Raw genomic sequence first — 19,698 nt, forward strand, 5'->3', positions numbered from 1 at the left:
ATAGGTAATCACAAAATAGGCAGGCATGCTGCAGAACAGAAGTTGGTGAATTGGAAAACTAATGAGTTAGGTATGCAAAAGAGAAGTCAATTAGTGAGTGATATTTGCATGTATGGGACATGTGGGAAGGAACTGCAGATGCTAGTTTACACCGATGCTGGAGTAACTCAGCGGGACAGGCGGCATCTCTGGAAAAAAGGAATGGGTGACGCCTTGGGTCGAGACCCTTCTTCAGATTCAAGTCTGAAGCCTGAACTCAATAGACAATACTGTGGGTGCTGGAGTAGGCCATTCGGCCCTTCGAGCCTGCACCGCCATTCAATACGATCATGGCTGATCATCCCCAATCAGTACCCCGTTCCTGCCTTCTCCCCATATCCCCTGACTCCACTATCTTTAAGAGCCCTATCTAGCTCTCTTTTGAAAGCATCCAGAGAACCTGCCTCCACCGCCCTCTGAGGCAGAGAATTCCACAGACTCACAACTCTCCGTGAGGAAAAAGTGTTTCCTCGTCTCTGTTCTAAATGGCTTACCCCTTATTCTTAAACTGTGTGTGGCCCCTGGTTCTGGACTCCCCCAACATCGGGAACATGTTTCCTGCCTCTAGATGTACAGGTTTATAGGTTAATTGGCTTGGTAAATGTAAAAATTATCCCTAGTGGGTGCAGGATAGTGTTAATATGCTGGGATTGCTGGTCGGCACGGACGCGGTGGGTCGAAGGGCCTGTTTCCGTGCTGTATCTCTAAACACTAAATCCCTTGTTTCCGTTAGCCCTAAGAGCTAAATCTAACTCTCTCTTGAAAACGTCCAGTGAATTGGCCTCCACTGCCTTCTGTGGCAGAGAATTCCACAGATTCACAACTCTCTGGGTGAAAAAGTTTTTTCTCATCTCAATCCTAAATGGCACCGCCATTCAATGTGATCATGGCTGATCATCCCCAATCAGTATCCCATTCCTGCCTTCTCCCCATATCCCCTGACTCCGCTATCTTTAAGAGACCTATCTAGCTCTCTCTCGAAAGCATCCAGTGAATTGGCCTCCACTGCCTTCTGTGGCAGAGAATTCCACAGATTCACAACTCTCTGGGTGAAAAAGTTTTTCCTCATCTCAGTCCCAAATGGCCGACCCCTTATTCTTAAACTGTGTGACCCCTGGCATGGGAGGTTCACCCAATTTTGCTCATGCTTGGGATGTGGTCCGGAAGTCTGGCTGGATTTGTGCAATTGAGTAGAAGGCTCCACAGAAGCTGCGTAGTGTGTTTGACCGTCCCGACATTGGAGTTTTAATCATCCCGACGAGAGGGCCTGTACATCCGGAGTGTCGATGGCCCCGACCACGGGTGAACAAGGAGCAGGACTGGCTGAACCTTGTTGCCTTTCACCACAGTGAAGAATGCTGTGGTGGATGTTTGTGTTAAATTTTATTGTGTATGGTGTGTTCTTTTTAAGTGTATCGCTGCTGGCAAATTCATTTCACTGCACCTTCGGGTGCATGTGGTGAGTAAAATTGACTTTGACTTTCTAATCTTTGACTTTTGTCAGTCATTTCCTTCTCCTGGTATCCGTCCTCGAGTTATGAAGTTAGAAGGTGGACAAAAGTGCTGGAGAAACTCAGCGGGTGGGGCAGCATCTACGGAGCGGAGGAAATAGGCAACGTTTCGGGCCAAAACCCGAAACCCGAAACGTTGCCTATTTCCAGAAGGGTTTCGGCCCGAAACGTTGCCTATTTCCAGAAGGGTTTCGGCCCGAAACGTTGCCTATTTCCAAAAGGGTTTTGGCCCGAAACGTTGCCTATTTCCAGAATTTCTGGGGTTTCGGCCCGAAACGTTGCCTATTTCCAAAAGGGTTTCGGCCCGAAACGTTGCCTATTTCCAAAAGGGTTTCGGCTCGAAACGTTGCCCATTTCCTTCACTCCATAGAGGCTGCCTCACCCGCTGAGTTTCTCCAGCACTTTTGTCTACCTTCGATTTTCTAGCATCTGCAGTTCCTTCTTAAACACGTTATGAAGTTAGACATTCTTTGACGTTGAACTTCTCCCATTTATGTTACGCTCCCGGCACTTTAACTTCCACACGACCACAGCTCGGGGCATTAGTAACCACTACCATGCTGCCTTATCTCCAGGGAACCTGGTTCAACGTGGGAGTTTACTTGGCCTGTCGTCAGGGAGTTAACAGCGAGGCAGAATACAGCTTGTCACCTAAGCTGCTGCTTCTTGAATTCATGTACCAATAAATTCATTGTGACAAAATGCATGGCTCGCCTATGATAATGTGCCGTGCTTATCAGAGAGTGTCATAGCCTTGCACTCGCTGCCCTGAATAATGCATATGGCAGGCAGGTAACACAGAGGCTTCACGAGAGTCAGCACCAAACATGTGGCCCAAGATGTGTAACACAGGGAACTGCAGATGCCGGTTTGCAAAAAATAGGACACAAAGTGCTGGAGTAACTCAGAGGCTGAATCTCTGCAGAACCGAATAAATTTCCCTGTGCGGTTCCGTATAAATTTCAAGATCCTCCTTCATGTCTACAAAGCCCTCAACGTGCCCTGCCCCCACCTACTTTAAAAGTTACTGCTCACCCACCACTCCACCTCCAGGTCCCACAGATCAGCCGACTTGAGGGCTGCTGAATATCCCGCGGTCTGGGCATAAGCTCAAGGGCGATCATGCCTTTGTGGTTGCAGCTCCTAGACTGTGGAACAGCAGCATCCCCCTTCCCATCAGAACTGCCCCCCTCCATCGACTCCTTTAAGCGGTAAAAACTCTGTACTCATAAGCTCAGGGGCGAAATTAGGTGCAGGAGTAGAGGCCATTCGCCTTTGTGGTTGCAGCCATTCAATATGATCATGGCTGATCATCCAACTCAGTACCCCGTACATGCCTTCTTTCCATACCCCCTGATCCCTTTAGCCACAAGGGCCACATCTAACTCCTTAAATATAGCCAATGAACTGGCCTAAAGAGAGTCCAGAGATTCACCACTACTGCCTTCTCAAGCCTTTCCCCTTTATCTTGCCATCCCCCCTCTGACTTCCCTAGGGGAACTATCTATGTAACCCCTATAGTTTGTAAGTTTGTATATCTTCTAAATTCTTATACAAGATGTAAAACCAAGCTATCTTTGGCCAACGAGAGTTGTTTTTTAAATGTGCTATATAAATAAATGTGATTTGACTTGGTTAGGTGACATGAAAAATAGACCAGTAAGGCCATTCGGCCCACAATGTATGTGCCAAACATGATGCAAAGACCATCATTAGACCATAAATAACAGGAGCAGAATTAGGCCATTCGGCCCATCAGGTCTACTCCACCATTCCATCATGGCTGATCTATCTCTCCCTCCTAACCCCATTCTCCCGCCTTCTCCCCATAGCCCCAGACACCCGTACTAATCAAGAATCTATCTATCTCTGCCTTAAAAATATCCACTGACTTGTGGCCTCCACAGCCTTCTGTGGCAAAGAATTCCACTGATTCACCACCCTCTGACTAAAGAAATTCCTCCTCATTTTCTTTCTAAAAGTACGTCCTTTAATTCTGAGGCTGTGACCTCTGGTTCTAGACTCTCTCCCACTAGTGGAGACATCCTCTCCACATCCACTCTATCCAAGCCTTTCACTATTCTGTACGTTTCAATGAGGTTCACCCCTCATCCTTCTAAACTCCAGCTAATGTCTGTGAGACAGAGGAGGATTAGTGGAGATTTAACTGGAGTGTGAGATGATGGAGGCACAGGGAGAATAAATAAGAAGCACTACTTTAGCTAATACCAGGGGAACGAGTATTTACAGTGAGATGAGGAAATAATCTTCACCCAGAGAGAGGACATCGAGTCACAGAGCGATACAGTGTGGAAACAGGCCCTTTGGCCCAACATGCCCACATTGGCCAACATGCCCCAGCTACATTAGTCCCACTTGCCTGCGCTTGGTCCATATCCCTCCAAACCTGTCCTATCCATGTAACTGTTTCTTAAACGATGGGATAGTCCCAGCCTCAACTACCTCCTCTGGCAGCCTGTTCCACACACCCATATAACCATATAACCATATAACAATTACAGCACGGAAACAGGCCATCTCGACCCTTCTAGTCCATGCCGAACACATAATCTCCCCTAGTCCCATCCACCTGCGCTCAGACCATCACCCTCCATTCCCTTCCCATCCATATAACTATCCAATTTATTTTTAAATGATAAAAACGAACCTGCCTCCACCACCTTCACTGGAAGCTCATTCCACACAGCTACCACTCTCTGAGTAAAGAAGTTCCCCCTCATGTTACCCCTAAACTTCAGTCCCTTAATTCTCATGTCATGTCCCCTTGTTTGAATCTTCCCTACTCTCAGTGGGAAAAGCTTTTCCACGTCAACTCTGTCTATCCCTCTCATCATTTTAAAAACCTCTATCAAGTCCCCCCTTAACCTTCTGCGCTCCAAAGAATAAAGTCCTGACTTGTTCAACCTTTCTCTGTAACTTAGTTGTTGAAACGAACCTGCGACCCCACCACCCTTTGTGTGGAAAAAGTTCCCCCTCAGATTCCTATTAAATCTGTTTCCCCTTCATCTAGAACCTGTGTCCTCTGGTCCTCGATTCCCCTACTCTGGGCAAGATTAACAACTGCGTACAGACACTCAAGGATTTGCGTTTAGTTCCTTCATCACTGTTGAACAGCATCGACGGAAATCAATCAAGGTTTCATAGTTACGAGCTATTTACATAAAAATTAACGCTGCACTGAGCGGATGTCATTCATCATTTTCTACTGTAACTTCCTGTCAATAAAAAAAATATTATGTTGATTGTGGATCTGGTTACGAAAGTGGTATCAAGCACTGCTAATTAACTGTCGTTCATCACTGCTCCAACATGTTGAAGTAGACAACACTCTGCAAGAGAGATTCACGGCGTTTGGCATTTCATTATACCCGTGAAAATATATTTTTTACAAATTCCTGTGGATGCTGCAGTTCTGAAATAAAAACAGGAAGCGCTGGGAATATTCAGCAGGTCAGGCAGCATCATTGGGTGGTGCAGCGGTAGAGTTGCTGCCTCACAGCGCCAGAGACCCGGGTTCAATCCGTTGGCGTTTTTTTTTTTGCACAATTCGCAAGCATTGCCACTTTTCGTTTCACTGCACATCTCGTATGCGTATGTGACAAATAAACTTGACTTGATCCTGACTACGGGCGCTGTCTGTACAGAGTTTGCACGTTCTCCCCGTGACCTGCGTAGGTTTTCTCCGGGTGCTCCGGTTTCCTTCCACACCCCAACAAAGTACATGTCTGTAGGTTGATTGGGTTTTGTAAATTGTCCCTAGTGTGTAGGTGACCATTGGTCGGCAATGACTCTCTGAGCCTGTTTCCACACTGTAACTCTGAACTAAACGCATTGACTCAATGGGTTAAACACATTCTCTATTTAGGAAATAGAGACATACAAGAATACAAGGAGACAGGACAGAATCACAGGCATTGATTGAGGTATAAAGGTCTGAAGTGGAGTCCTGACCCAAAACATTACCTATTGATGGTCTCCAGAAATGCCGCCATGTATGTATATTCTCACAGATGGGCAGTGGCAGACGGAACTCAATCGAGAAAAGGGTGAGGTTGAGGGATCAAAGCCTGGGAGGTTATGCTGAGTAAGTGGCAATGATTTTAGGATTGATGTACAAACACCTTGTGATGCAAGTCAATAGTTTCCTGAAAATGGCAACACAGATAGAGAGGGTAGTGAAACAAAACAAAACCAAATAAAATCTAAACTAAACTAAACTGTGGTAAACTAAACTAAACAAATCTAAACTAAACTAATCTAAACTAAACTAAACTAAACTAAAATAAACTAATCTAAACTAAACTAAACTAAACTAATCTAAACTAAACTAAACTAAACTAAATTAAACTAATCTAAACTAAACTAATCTAAACTAAACTAAACTAAACTAAACTAAACTAAACTAAACTAAACTAAACTAAACTAAACTAAACTAATCTAAACTAAACTAAACTAAACTAAACTAAACTAAACTAAACTAAACTAAACTAAACTAAACTAAACTAAAATAAACTAAACTAAACTAAACTGTAAAACTAAACTGTAAAACTAATCTAAACTAAACTAATCTAAATTAAACTAATCTAAACTAATCTAAACTAAATTAAACTAATCTAAACTAATCTAAACTAAACTAATCTAAACTAAACTAATCTAAACTAAACTAAACTAAACTAAACTAAACTAAACTAATCTAAACTAAACTAATCTAAACTAAACTAATCTAAACTAAACTAAAACTAAACTAAAAAGTAAAACTAATCTAAACTAAACTAATCTAAATTAAACTAATCTAAACTAATCTAAACTAAATTAAACTAATCTAAACTAATCTAAACTAAACTAAACTAATCTAAACTAATCTAAACTAAACTAAACTAAACTAAACTAATCTAATCTAATCTAATCTAATCTAAACTAATGTAGTAAACTAATCTAAACTAAACTGAAACTGAAACTAAACTAAGCTTCCTGTTTTTGTCTCAGATTTCCTGGGTCATTGCATTTATCGGCCTGCATTTTTGATGATGAACTGATTAGGAAAGTAGGCGGGTTGTCTGGGCAAGGCTGCCCTACAGCCCTGTAGTACGGGGGGGGGGTGCAGCATCGGTCACCATCAGCCCCCCTGGGACCTCTGTGCGATGTGGAGCTCTGGTAGGAAGCTGACTGCAGGAGCAAGCACAGCTTGGTGACTGGAGTCACCAGGTCATGTAATAGGAGCAGTATTAGGGCCATTTGGCCCATCAAGTCTACTCCGCCACACAATCATGGCTGATACCTCTCTCCCTCCTAACCCCATAACCCCTGACACCCGCACTAATTAAGAATCTATCTATCTCTGCCTTAAGAATATCCACAGACTTGGCCTCCACAGCCTCTGTGGCAATGAGTTCCACAGATTCACCACCCTCTGACTAAAGAAATTCCTCCTCATCTCCATCCTAAAATAAATTCCTTTAATTCTGAGTATGACCTCTAGTCCTAGACTCTCCCACTAGTGGAAACATCCTCTCCACACCAACTCTATCCAGGCCTTTCACTATTCTGTACATTTCAATGAGGAGACCCTCTCATCCTTCTAAACTCCAACGAGTACAGGCCCAGTGCCGTCAAACGTTCATCATACGTTAACCCCGCTCATTCCTGGGATCATTCTCGTAAACCTCCGCTGGACACTCTCCAGAGCCAAGCGCGAAGACTCTGGAGGTAGTTCCTGGGGAAAGGCATGGGAAATTGTGTCTGTATCTGGATGGGAATTGCTGGAAACATCTGGCACTTCCGTGGTATCGCCCAATTAAACCATCTATCCTCACTGCTTCCAGCTGTTCCCATTCCTCAGTTACTCAGCTGACGCAAGGCAGAATCCCACCAGATCCACACCCGATAATTGCTCTGAATTTGGATGCTTTCAATGAAACAAAGGCAGACATGCAACACAAGTTTGTGAATTACCGACAAAATCTAGTCTCTAATCCCATGTAGGAAATAACCATATAACCATATAACAATTACAGCACGGAAACAGGCCATCTCGACCCTTCTAGTCCGTGCCGAACACATAATCTCCCCTAGTCCCATATACCTGCGCTCAGACCATAACCCTCCATTCCTTTCCCATCCATATACCTATCCAATTTATTTTTAAATGATAAAAACGAACCTGCCTCCACCACCTTCACTGGAAGCTCATTCCACACAGCCACCACTCTCTGAGTAAAGAAGTTCCCCCTCATGTTACCCCTAAACTTCAGTCCCTTCATTCTCATGTCATGTCCCCTTGTTTGAATCTTCCCTACTCTCAGTGGGAAAAGCTTTTCCACGTCAACTCTATCTATCCCTCTCATCATTTTAAAAACCTCTATCAAGTCCCCCCTTAACCTTCTGCGCTCCAAAGAATAAAGCCCTAACTTGTTCAACCTTTCTCTGTAACTTAGTTGCTGAAACCCAGGCAAAATTCTAGTAATTCTAGTAAATCTCCTCTGTACTCTCTATATTTTGTTGACATCCTTCCTATAATTAGGCGACCAAAATTGTACACCATACTCCAGAATTGGCCTCACCAATGCCTTGTACAATTTAAACATTACATCCCAACTTCTATACTCAATGCTCTGATTTATAAAGGCCAGCACACCAAAAGCTTTCTTTACCACCCTATCTACATGAGATTCCACTTTCAGGGAACTGTGCACAGTTATTCCCAGATCCCTCTTTGGAGAAATGCATCATATCTTTGGACTTATGAGGCCCCGTCCCACTTCCGCGACTTTTTCGGCGACTGCCGGCACCTGTCATAGGTCACCGAAAATTTTCAACATGTTGAAAATTCAGCAGTGACCAAAAAGACTCTTTGGGCGACTGAGGAGATGACTCACGACCATACAGGCGACACCCCTGGCGACATGTCAAATAGTCGTACCTTTGGCTGGTCGCCGCTGGATTTTCAACATGTTGAAGATTTTCGGGGACCTGCTGAGACTATGACGGGTGCTGTTAGTCGCCGAAACAAAATTGTGCAAGTGGGACTGGCCCATAACCTTGCTTGAACTTTGCTGGCTTTACCTTGCACTAAACCTTAGTCCCTTACACTGTGGACGGCTCGATTGTAATCATGTATTGTCTTTCCGCTGACTGGTTAGCACGCTACAAAAGCTTTTCACTGTACCTCGGTACACGTGACAATAAACTAAACTAGAGGGCAGACAAAAGTGCTGGAGAAACTCAGCGGGTGCAGCAGCATCTATGGAGTGAAGGGAATAGGCAACGTTTCGGGCCGAAACCCTTCTGGAAATAGGCAACGTTTCGGGCCGAAACCCTTCTGGGAATAGGCAACGTTTCGGGCCGAAACCCTTCTGGAAATAGGCAACGTTGCCTATTTCCTTCGCTCCATAGATGCTGCTGCACCCGCTGAGTTTCTCCAGCAATTTTGTCTACCTTCGATTTTCCAGCATCTGCAGTTCCTTCTTGAACACTAACCTAGAGGGACTGGGTGACATTCTCTGTATCTATGACTCTTCACAAGCCCTGTCTCACACCATGGTAATGTCCCCACACTCACTCACCGCTGCCTAGTGTCATTTGAACAAGACCATTTACAGTGTATAGAGACATGATAAGGGAATAACGTTCTGCGCAAGGTAAAGACTGATTAAGGATAGTCCGTGGGTCATTAATGAGGTAGATAGAGGTAGATAAGGGGGAAGTCTTTTAGGACCGAGATGAGAATTTTTTTTTCACACAGAGAGTGGTGAATTTGTGGAATTCTCTGCCATAGAAGATGTTGGGGAAGTCCAGAACAAGGGGCCACAGTTTAAGGATAAGGGGGAAGTCTTTTAGGACCGAGATGAGAAAAACATTTTTCACACAGAGAGTGGTGAATCTGTGGAACTCTCTGCCACAGAGGGTAGTTGAGGCCACAGTTCATTGGCTATATTTAAGAGGGAGTTAGATGTGGCCCTTGTGGCTAAAGGGATCAGGGGGTATGGAGAGAAGGCAGGAACGGGATACTGAGTTGGATGATCAGCCATGATCATATTGAATGGCGGTGCAGGCTCGAAGGGCCGAATGGCCTCTACTCCTGCACCTATTTTCTATGTTTCTATAGTAGTTCAGCATTGCTCTCTGGTTGTGGTGGGATGGTTCAGTTCCCTGATAATAACTGGGAAGAAACTGTCCCTAAACAGGAAAGGTTTATTGGGATATATGGGCTAACGTGACTATGTGGGACTAGTGTAGATTGGGGCATGTTGGTCGGCATAGACAAGTTGGGCCGAAGGGCCTGTTTAAATGCTGTAAGACTATGACTCTAAGTGCATGAGGGTCCACAAAGAGGTGGACAGAGGGGGAGGGGGAAGGGGGTGGAGGGAGAGAGGGCAGGGGGTGGGGGGGTGGAGATGGAAGGGGGGAGGGAGAGGGAGAGGGGTGGGGTAGGTGGGAGAGAAGTGGAAGAGTGGGGAGGGAGGGTAGGGGGAGAGGTGCAAGAGGGACAGAGGGGTAGGGGGTGGGGGAGAGAGGGAGAGGGGGGGGGGGATAGGGGGGGGGTGGGGGAGAGAGGGAAGGGGGTGGGGAGAGAGGGAGAGGAGGGTGGGGGGGGCGAGAGGGAAGGGGTGGGGGGAGAGAGGGAAGGTGGGGGGAGAGGGAGAGGGGTGGGGGAGAGAGGGAGGGGGGGTGGGGGAGAGAGGGAAGGGGTGGGGGGAGAGAGGGAAGGGGGGATGGGGGGTGGGGGAGAGGGGATGGGGGGGTGGGGGGAGAGAGGGATGGGGGGTGGGGGAGAGAGGGATGGGGGTGGGAGGAAGAGGGGAAGGAGAGGGAGAGTGTTGAGGAGAGGGAGATGGAGAGGGGGAGGAGAGAGGTGTGGGGTGGAGGGGAGATGGGGTACCACCATGAGGTATCACCTCCAGTTAAAATTCCATTTGGAATATTTTGGAGAACCAAGAATCCAAGAAACCAAGTCCCACATGGGTCTCTCATCGATCCATGGAGAAAATGTCTTGGGGAGAAGGTGATCAAAGTGCAGCAAGCCAAGAAGATTAATATTCCCTGCACACATAAGTCTCCCATCTCTCTGATTGATGCTAATGCATTCTTCATTATTCACGCACGATATCCCTGTAATATACAAGGAAGCTGAGAGTTGGTAGACAGACAGTGGTATGCTGTCAAGTATAGACAGTTTAATATTAGAAAAAAATCACAAATATTGAAAACATGAGATTTCTATGTGAAAGGTGACGGGGATGAGGTTCCATGGTGCAATCACAACCTGTTTTTCAACCGTGCAGGAAGGAACTGCAGATGCTGGTTTACACCGAAGATAGATCCAACACAAAATGCTGGAGTAACTCAGCAGCTCAGGCAGCTCGATTTGTAACTAACACCTATGAGAGAGAAGCGAGTGTCACCAAACTTCTGAATTCTCTGGTCGGGGTGGAAGGAACTCTCTCCAAGACACACACACGTGAAGCTCACCGTTTGACCTGTTTTTACAAAATGTTAAATGGTCAGCTCGACATAGACTACAAGACCTACACCAAACCCAAACCAATTAGGAGCAGACGAGGGCATTTGATCCAATTTGTGATCCCAGCTACAAAGACAGATGTGTACAGCAATTCGTTCTTCCCCCGCACAATTAAAGCATGGAATAATCTCCACCCAACTATAGTTACCCAACCAGATGCAACTACATCTAAAGTAGCTCTTTCTGGCTGAAGCCCTCCCTTCACCACCTCCAGTTTACATTCCAAGTGGAATATTTTGGAGGACCAAGAACCAGGCAGCATCTCTGGAGATGAAGGGAGTGGGATGAGACCCTTCTTCAGACTGAGAGTCAGTAGTGAGGGAGACATAGAGATATGGAAGGGTAAGGTGGAAACTCAGCGGGTGAGGCAGCATCTATGGAGCGAAGGAATAGGTGGCATTTCGGGTCTCGACCCGAAACTAGTACGGGACCTTGGTAGGTATTGAGGTCCATTCCCACGCCAGGGACCAACAGATGAAGGATAATCTGTGGGGAGTCTCAACACATGACATTGCCACAATGGGTTGACTTCTGTTCCCTTACAATCTCTCTCCTCCTCCCCTCCGCAGATGCTGCCTGACCCGCTGGGTATTTCCAGCATTCTCCGCTTGAGCTACGGTGCAACCACGTGTGGCTTCCCCCCTACCCGGCAGCAGACAAGGGAACAGAACAATCCGGAAAAGACACGAAGCTGGCGGAAGACCAGGAGGTCTGAGAAAGATTGATCACCAGACCTCTGAGTTTAATTATGACAAATATTCTCTCGAAGGCAAACTCTTGGCATTGGAGAATTCACCATTCTCCACTTTGCTTTTTCTCAACAGTGTGACTCATGTTCCGATCAGATTCACTGGATCAATAGACAATAGGTGCAGGAGTAGAGGCCATTCGGCCCTTCGAGCCAGCACCACCATTCAATGTGATCATGGCTGATCATCCCCAATCAGTACCCCGTTCCTGCCTTCTCCCCATATCCCCTGACTCCGCTATCTTTAAGAGCCCCATCTAGCTCTCTCTTGAAAGCATCCAGAGAACCGGCCTCCACCGCCCTCTGAGGCAAAGAATTCCATAGACTCACCACTCTCTGTGAGAAAAAGTGTTTCCTCGTCTCCGTTCTAAATGGCTTACCCCTTATTCTTAAACTGTGTGTGGCCCCTGGTTCTGGACTCCCCCAACATCGGGAACATGTTTCCTGCCTCTATCGTGTCCAAACCCTTAACAATCTTATATGTTTCAATAAGATTCCCTCTCATCCTTCTAAACTCCAGTGTATACAAGCCCAGTTGCTCCATTCTCTCAGCATATGACAGTCCCGCCATCCCGGGAATTAACCTTGTAAACCTACGCTGCACTCTCTCAATAGCAAGAATGTCCTTCCACAAAACTGCACACAATACTCCAGGCGTGGTCTCACTAGGGCTCTGTGCAACTGCAGAAGGACATGGGGAGAAACCGGAACACCCACGCAGTCACAGGAATAACGTGCAAACTCCTCACAGACAAAACCCGACTTTAGGATCCAACCTGGGTTCACTGTATCTCTGTACACGTGACAATAAACTAAACTGAACTGAACTGAATACATGTGGATTTGTAGGTTAATTGGCCTCTGTGAGGTGAGTAGATGAGAAAGTGGGCTAATATAGAAAGTGTTATGAAACTAAAGAGTTAATGAGCCGTGCTTAAAACTACGCATTAAACCTTGGAGTTGTTTGAACTATCTGCGATTAATAAATTAGTTGTCAGACAAAGTCACTGCCTGGTATGTTTCACTGTGCACTGAATTTAATCTGCTACAGAGATATAACATTAGTGGACAAGTTAAAAAATCTAAAAGATGAGGGAAAACTTTTCCACCCAGAGAGTTGTGAATCTGTGGAATTCTCTGCCACAGAAGGCAGTGGAGGCCAATTCATTGGAAGTTTTCAAGAGAGAGTTAGATTTAGAAGGCTAAAGGAATCAAGGGATATGGGGAGAAAGCAGGAACGGGGTACTGGTTTTAGATGATCATAGTGAATGGCGGTGCTGGCTCGAAGGGCCGAATGGCCGACTATTTTTAATGTTTCTATCTGCAGTTAAATGGCATCCACACTATCTGAAGGTAGACAAAATTGCTGGAGATAGGCAACGTTTCAGGCTGAAACCCTTCTTCAAACTGAAGAAGGATTTGGGCCCGAAACGTTGCCTTTTCCTTCGCTTTAAGGATAAGGGGGAAATCTTTTAAGACCGAGATGAGGAAAACATTTTTCACACAGAGAGTGGTGAATCTCTGGAATTCTCTGCCACAGAAGGTAGTTGAGGCCACACAGTTCATTGGCTATATTTAAGAGGGAGTTAGATGTGGCTCTTGTGGCTAAAGGGATCAGGGGGTATGGAGAGAAGGCAGGTATGGGATACTGAGTTGGATGATCAGGGAGTTAGATGGTGCAGGCTCAATGGGCCGAATGGCCTCTACTCCTGCACCTATTTTCTATGTTTCCATAGATGCTGCCACACCTGCTGAGTTTCTCCAGCATTTTTGTCTACCTTCAATTCTCCAGCATCTGCAGTTCCTTCTTGAATATTTAATCCACACCAGCTGAACCAAAGTGCAGGGGGAGACTTTGCAATGCTTTGCGATTGAGGCTGGTCTATAATATGGGGAAATTAATTCAGTTCCATTATAAAGCAGCGTAAAGGAAGTGTAGTCAATAATACTCGGAGCCCGGCTCGACAGTAAATCCTGCGGCTACATTGAACCTGACCTAAGCAACCCAGCCAACGGATTTAGAATGAAGCAGCTGCTGGATACGAAGGGACTGAGAAAATGTATGTTAAGGAACTTAACTTTACTTGTGACAGCCAGAAATGAAACAAAGGTGAACATTTTCACTCCTACGGCTCGCTATGATTGATGTGCAATCCATATGATATTCTCTGCTGTAACATAACCTTGTGGCCACTGCATAGAAACAGCAAGCTTAGCATTGGAATTGAAACACACAGGGTTATGGTGGGGAGGGGGGTCAGGGAATGGAGGTGGGGGTGTGGGGTGGGGTGTAGATGGTAGAGGGTTCATAGTGTCCCCAGTGTATAGGATAGTGTACAGGGATCTCTGCTCAGCATGGACTCGGTGGGCCGAAGGGCCTGTTTCCGCATTGTATCTCTAAACTAAACTCAAGAAAGACACCACAGTGGAACAGCAGGTAGAGTTGCTGCCTCATAAATCATAAGTGATAGGAGCAGAATTAGGCCATTCCTCCCATCAAGTCTACTCCGCCATTCAATAATGGCTGATCTATCTCTCCCTCCTAACCCCATTCGCCTGCCTTCTCCCCATAACCTCTGATACCCGCACTAATCATACTAAAAATAGCGGAGTCACGGGATATGGGGAGAAGGTAGGAACGGGGTATCGATTGGGGATGATCAGCCATGATCACATTGAATGGCGGTGCTGGTTCGAAGGGCCGAATGGCCTACTCCTGCACCTATTGCCTAATCAAGAATCTCACAACCTCCGCATTAAAAATATCCACTGACTTGGCCTCAACAGTCTTCTGTGGCAATGAATTCCACAGATTCACCACCCTCTGACTGGAGAAACCTCTTCTCATCTGGGACAGGCGGCACCTCTGGAGAGAAGGAATGGGTGACGTTTCGGGTCGAGACCCTTCTTCAGACTGGAAACGTAACCCATTCCTTCTCTCCAGAGATGCTGCCTGTCCCGCAGAGTTAATTACCCCAGCATTTTGTGTCAATCTAAGATGTAGTGTATGACTGGTTCAGGTTGAGTGTTGTAGGCTGTTGAGAGAAGAGAGTGTGATTTTGAGAATCTTTGGTGACCTGGTAGATTAATGCACCAGGTGGCTCCACCACTATGCCTCACTAACAGTCTGTGCGTCCTTTCTACTTATTTTTTTTTAAAATATTTTATTTTATTAGAAGTAAGCACAGTCATATGGCACCAAATTGCCTAATATATATTTTCATAATACATTTTATGTACAACTTTTTTTTTTTTTTTTTTTTTTGTTACATTGAAAAAAGATGAGAATAAGAAAAAGAAGTTAGATAGTAAAGGATAGAAAGATGTGAAATATATAGTGTGTGAAGAAAGAAAACGAGTAAATGAAGAAAGTTGAGAGAGAAAATAGTGAAAAGAAAAGGAGATCATTATTTATAGTCTTGACCAACCCTCGTCCAGTCTTTCTACTTATTTTAAGTATGTTTTAATAGTTAGTTTCAATGTTTATCGCTCAGCTTATGTGGGGCGTTTTGGGGGGAAACTCTTTTTTCAGTCACTTATCGCGACGTGGATGCTATTTTCCCCGTGTCGTATCTCCATTCCCGCCCCCCCCCGGCGGCCTCACAACCTGGAGTAGCGCGGGTTTTCCCGGAGACCGGCCCTGCGCTTCAAGCCGCGGGCGTGGCGTGGAAATACCATCACCGAGCCGGGCATCCTTTGCCGAGGATCGCCAGAGGAAGAGCTCCAACCGCGGGCCCTCGTGGACTATCCCCGTGAAGCCCGCGGTCTCCGGGGAGACGAGACCGACTCGGGAGCTCCATGTTCCGATCCGTCCTGACGCCGGAGTTTACATCATCCCGACGCGAGGGCTTCGGACATCGGACTGTCGGCAGCGGCAACTGCGGAGAGTTCAAGGCCCTGACTACCACAGGAGGAAGTTTTTTTTGTTTTTTTTTTGTTTTTGTTTATTTTATTAGAAGTTAATACAGCACAAAACAGTACAGTGGCACCTAATTTTAGGTGCCAACTATGTAATACCGTAATCCATTCTATGTACAACCTCTAGTTTTATGTTATAAGAAGGAAGTAAGCAGGACAAGAAAAAGAAAACAATAGAAAAGGGAAAAAGTGGAAAAATAGATGGTAGAGAGTAGAAAAACGTGAAGTGTGTATATAAAAAATAAAAAAAGGAAGAGAGAAAGTGGAAAGTAGAAATAGAAGAGAAGGCCCCTTAAAAGAGAATTTTTCAAATCTGTATTCGGAGATGTAGATCTATCCGCGTTATAAACTGAAATCAGCAATCCTTACGGCACCGCTGCATCATATGATTCCAAAAAGTCGGTGAAAGGAGACCAACTCCTTAAGAATTGGTCATATTTATCTATTAGTCGGAGTCTCATTTCCACAGGAGGAAGTTGACTGAACTTTAGTGCCTTCCATCACAGTGAGGAATGTAGGCTCCACTGTGGTGGATGTTTATGTTAAATTTATTTTATATATATATATCATGTTCTTTTCACTTAGTATGTCTGTATTGCAACTCAAATTTCACTCTACCTTAGTTGGTTAAGTGACAATAAACGCAAACTTGAACTCGAGATATTTTCCAGATGCAAGGAACTGCAGATGCTGGAATCTTGAGCAAAACCCAAAGTGCTGGAGGATTTCAGCGGGGTCAGGCAGCAACATATGACGTTTTGGATCGGGAGTCTACTCCAGCCTGAAGAAGAAGGTTCGCCACCCGAAATACCCAGTCTATTTTGCTCCATAAATTCCAACCTGACCCATTGAGTCCAAGTTCAAGTTCCATTTATTGCCACATGCACCATGAGATCCATGGAACAGTGAGATATGAGTTATCGTACACCCATATAAATAAAAATAACACAATACGTGATAGAATTTACCATAAACTTCCCCACTCACAGCAGAATCAACGTTCCCACTGTCAGGTCAAACCCCTGAGTTCATTCCAAGAGCTAATTCTCCCCGAGTTTCCCCTGATTCGAACTCCGAGATTTACGGTAATGGCCACTCGTCGGTACTCGGGGCTCTCGTGGACATTTTTCCAACATGTTGAAAAATCTTCACGAGTCTTCCCGTGCTTGCCTGCCGTTAGCGAGTCTTCCCGAGTACCTGCCGTTAGCGTTACGAGCCGCTAAGAGACATCCCCGAGCTCCGACGTACCCGCTACGTTCATTCTCCGTGATGACCACGAGTTTGATTTTTATTTAAACTCGGGAGAGCTCTTGGAATGAGTGGGACAGGGCTTTAAAGATCCTCCAGCCCTCTCTGTTTAACAGGGCACCTTGTTAACTGGAAGACTGTCGTGTAAGGGTCTAGTGACGACAGGCCAGTTAAACCCAGCACCACTGATGAAGAAATTATTGGAAAGAATAGTAAAGGACAGTATTAATCATCATTTAGAAAGTTCAGCTTAATTAAGGTACCTCAGTGTGGGCTTATTAAAGAAAGATTGTCTGACTAAATCAAATTAATTTTTTTGATGAGATAACAAGAAGAGTCAATGAGCTCAGGTTGTTTCATGTAATTTGCGTGGATTTTTTCAATTTTTTTGACACGGTCCTGTATTTGCAGGTTATTCAGTAAAGCCCCTGGGATCTGGAGGACAAGGGCACAGTGGATCCAGCATAGGTTCTGAGACGGAAAACAAAGGCTACAATGTGCGGAAGGTTCTGTGTGGCTCAGTCCAGGGTCCCTTGCTTTGCAAGAATACATCAAAGCCATACTTGCAGGATGAGGTTTAGTACGGGTTCTTGATTATTAGAGTGGCGTGGTAGCGCAGCGGTAGAATTACAGCCTCACAGCGCCAGAGACCCTGGTTCGATCCTGACTATGGGAGCTGTCTTGTACATTCTTCCCATTCCCTGCGTGGGTTTTCTCCGAGATCTTCGGTTTCCTCCCACACTCCAAAGGCGTGCAGGTTTGTAGATTGAATGTAAAATTGTCCCTAGTGTGTGTAGGATAGTGTTAGTGTGCGGGGACTGCTGGTCGGCACGGACTTGGTGGGCCGAATGGCCTGTTTCCATGCTGTATCTCTAAACTTCACTAAACAATTGTGTAGGGGGTTATGGGGAGAAGGCAGGAGAATGGGGTGAGGAGGGAGAGATAGATCAGCCATGATTGAATGGTGGAGTAGACTTGATGGGCCGAATGGCCTAATTCTGCTCCTATCACTTATGACTTTATGAGGCAGCAACTCTACCTGCTATTCCACTGTGGTGTCTTTCTTGAGTTTAGTCTAGTTTAGAGATACAATGCTGAAACAGGCCCTTCGGCCCACCTAGTCCATGCCGAGCAGAGATCCCTGTACACTATCCAACACACTGGGGACAATTTACAAACCTGGAGTGTGGGAGGAAACCGGAGCACCCGGGGAAAACCCACGCAGGTCACGGGGAGAACGTGCAAACTCCGTACAGGCAGCACCCGAGGTCAGGATGGAACTCGGGGTGTCTCTCTGGCGCTGTGAGGCAGCAACTCTACCGCTGTGCCCTTGTGTTCTGAACGATGGGTGAGCTAAGCCTGGGTTCTCCCCTTCCTCCCTCCCTCCCTCCCTCCCTCGCTGGCTGGGACTGGGAGCTCCGTTGGAACGGACGGCAGGGGCACGGAGGCATCAGTCATAGCGGAGTTCAAATCGCACGACAGATGCAGCAGCAACGGTGGAATGGAAAAGGCCACACTCACGTCCAAGGAGCCCTGGTGCCTGCCCGAGATAGCGGGGAAGCAGTGGAACAGATGCTGTTTACACAGTACAGGCATGCAAATCTCTGATTGTTTGTCACATTGGCTCTGCTGGGAATGCAGAATTTGTGTAGCTGAGATAAGCCGCAACATACTCTCACACTGACGGAGGAAGGCACAGGAGCTGAGCATCAACATGCACTCATTCATCATCACCCACCACTATTCTCACAAACCCTCAGCCAGATCCCCAGTTCTCCAGATCCCCTCTCTCTCCCTCCCCCCCAAAACCCTCAGCTCCTCTCCCTCAACTTTTCATATGGCCTCAGAGGGCAGTGGAGGCCAACTCAGCCATGATCATATTGAATGGCGGTGCAGGCTCGAAGGGCCGAATGGCCTACTCCTGCACCTAATTTCTATGTTTCTATGTTTAACTCTCTGGATGCTTTCAAAAGAGAGTTAGATAGATCTCTTAAAGATAGCAGAGTCAGGGGGATATGGGGAGAAGGCAGGAACGGGGTGATATTAAATACAAAATGCTGGAGTAACTCAGCAGGACAGGCAGCATCTCTGGGGAGAAGGAATGGGTGACGTTTCGGGTCGAGACCCTTCTTCAGACTGAGAGTCAGGGGAGGGAAGGGGGGGAAGAGACAGATATATGGACGAAGATACAGTAACAGAACAAATGAGGAAACACATTTTCACCCAGAGAGTTGTGAATCTGTGGAATTCTCTGCCACTGAAGCCATTGGATGTTTTCAAGAGAGAGTTAGATTTAGCTCTAAGGGCTAATGGAATCAAGGGATATGGGGGGAAGGCAGGAACGGGGTACTGATTGTGGATGATCAGCCATGATCACAGTGAATGGCGCTGCTGGCTCGAAGGGCCGAATGGCCTACTCCTGCACCTGTTGTCTATTATCTAAGTGATAGGAGCAGAAATAGACCATTCGGCCCATCGCCATTCAATCATGGCTGATGTCTCCCCCTCCTAACCCCATTCTCCTGCCTTCTCCCCATAAATTTCCGATGGGTATGCCCATTCCCTGTCTTTCACACACGCACTCCCATAACCTTCACCTGCTAATAGAAACATAGACAATAGGTGCAGGAGTAGGCCATTTGGCCCTTCGAGCCTGCACCGCCATTCAATATGATCATGGCTGATCATCCAAC

Source organism: Leucoraja erinacea, chromosome 39 (genome assembly GCF_028641065.1).
Source record: "Leucoraja erinacea ecotype New England chromosome 39, Leri_hhj_1, whole genome shotgun sequence".
Lineage (NCBI taxonomy): Eukaryota > Metazoa > Chordata > Chondrichthyes > Rajiformes > Rajidae > Leucoraja > Leucoraja erinaceus.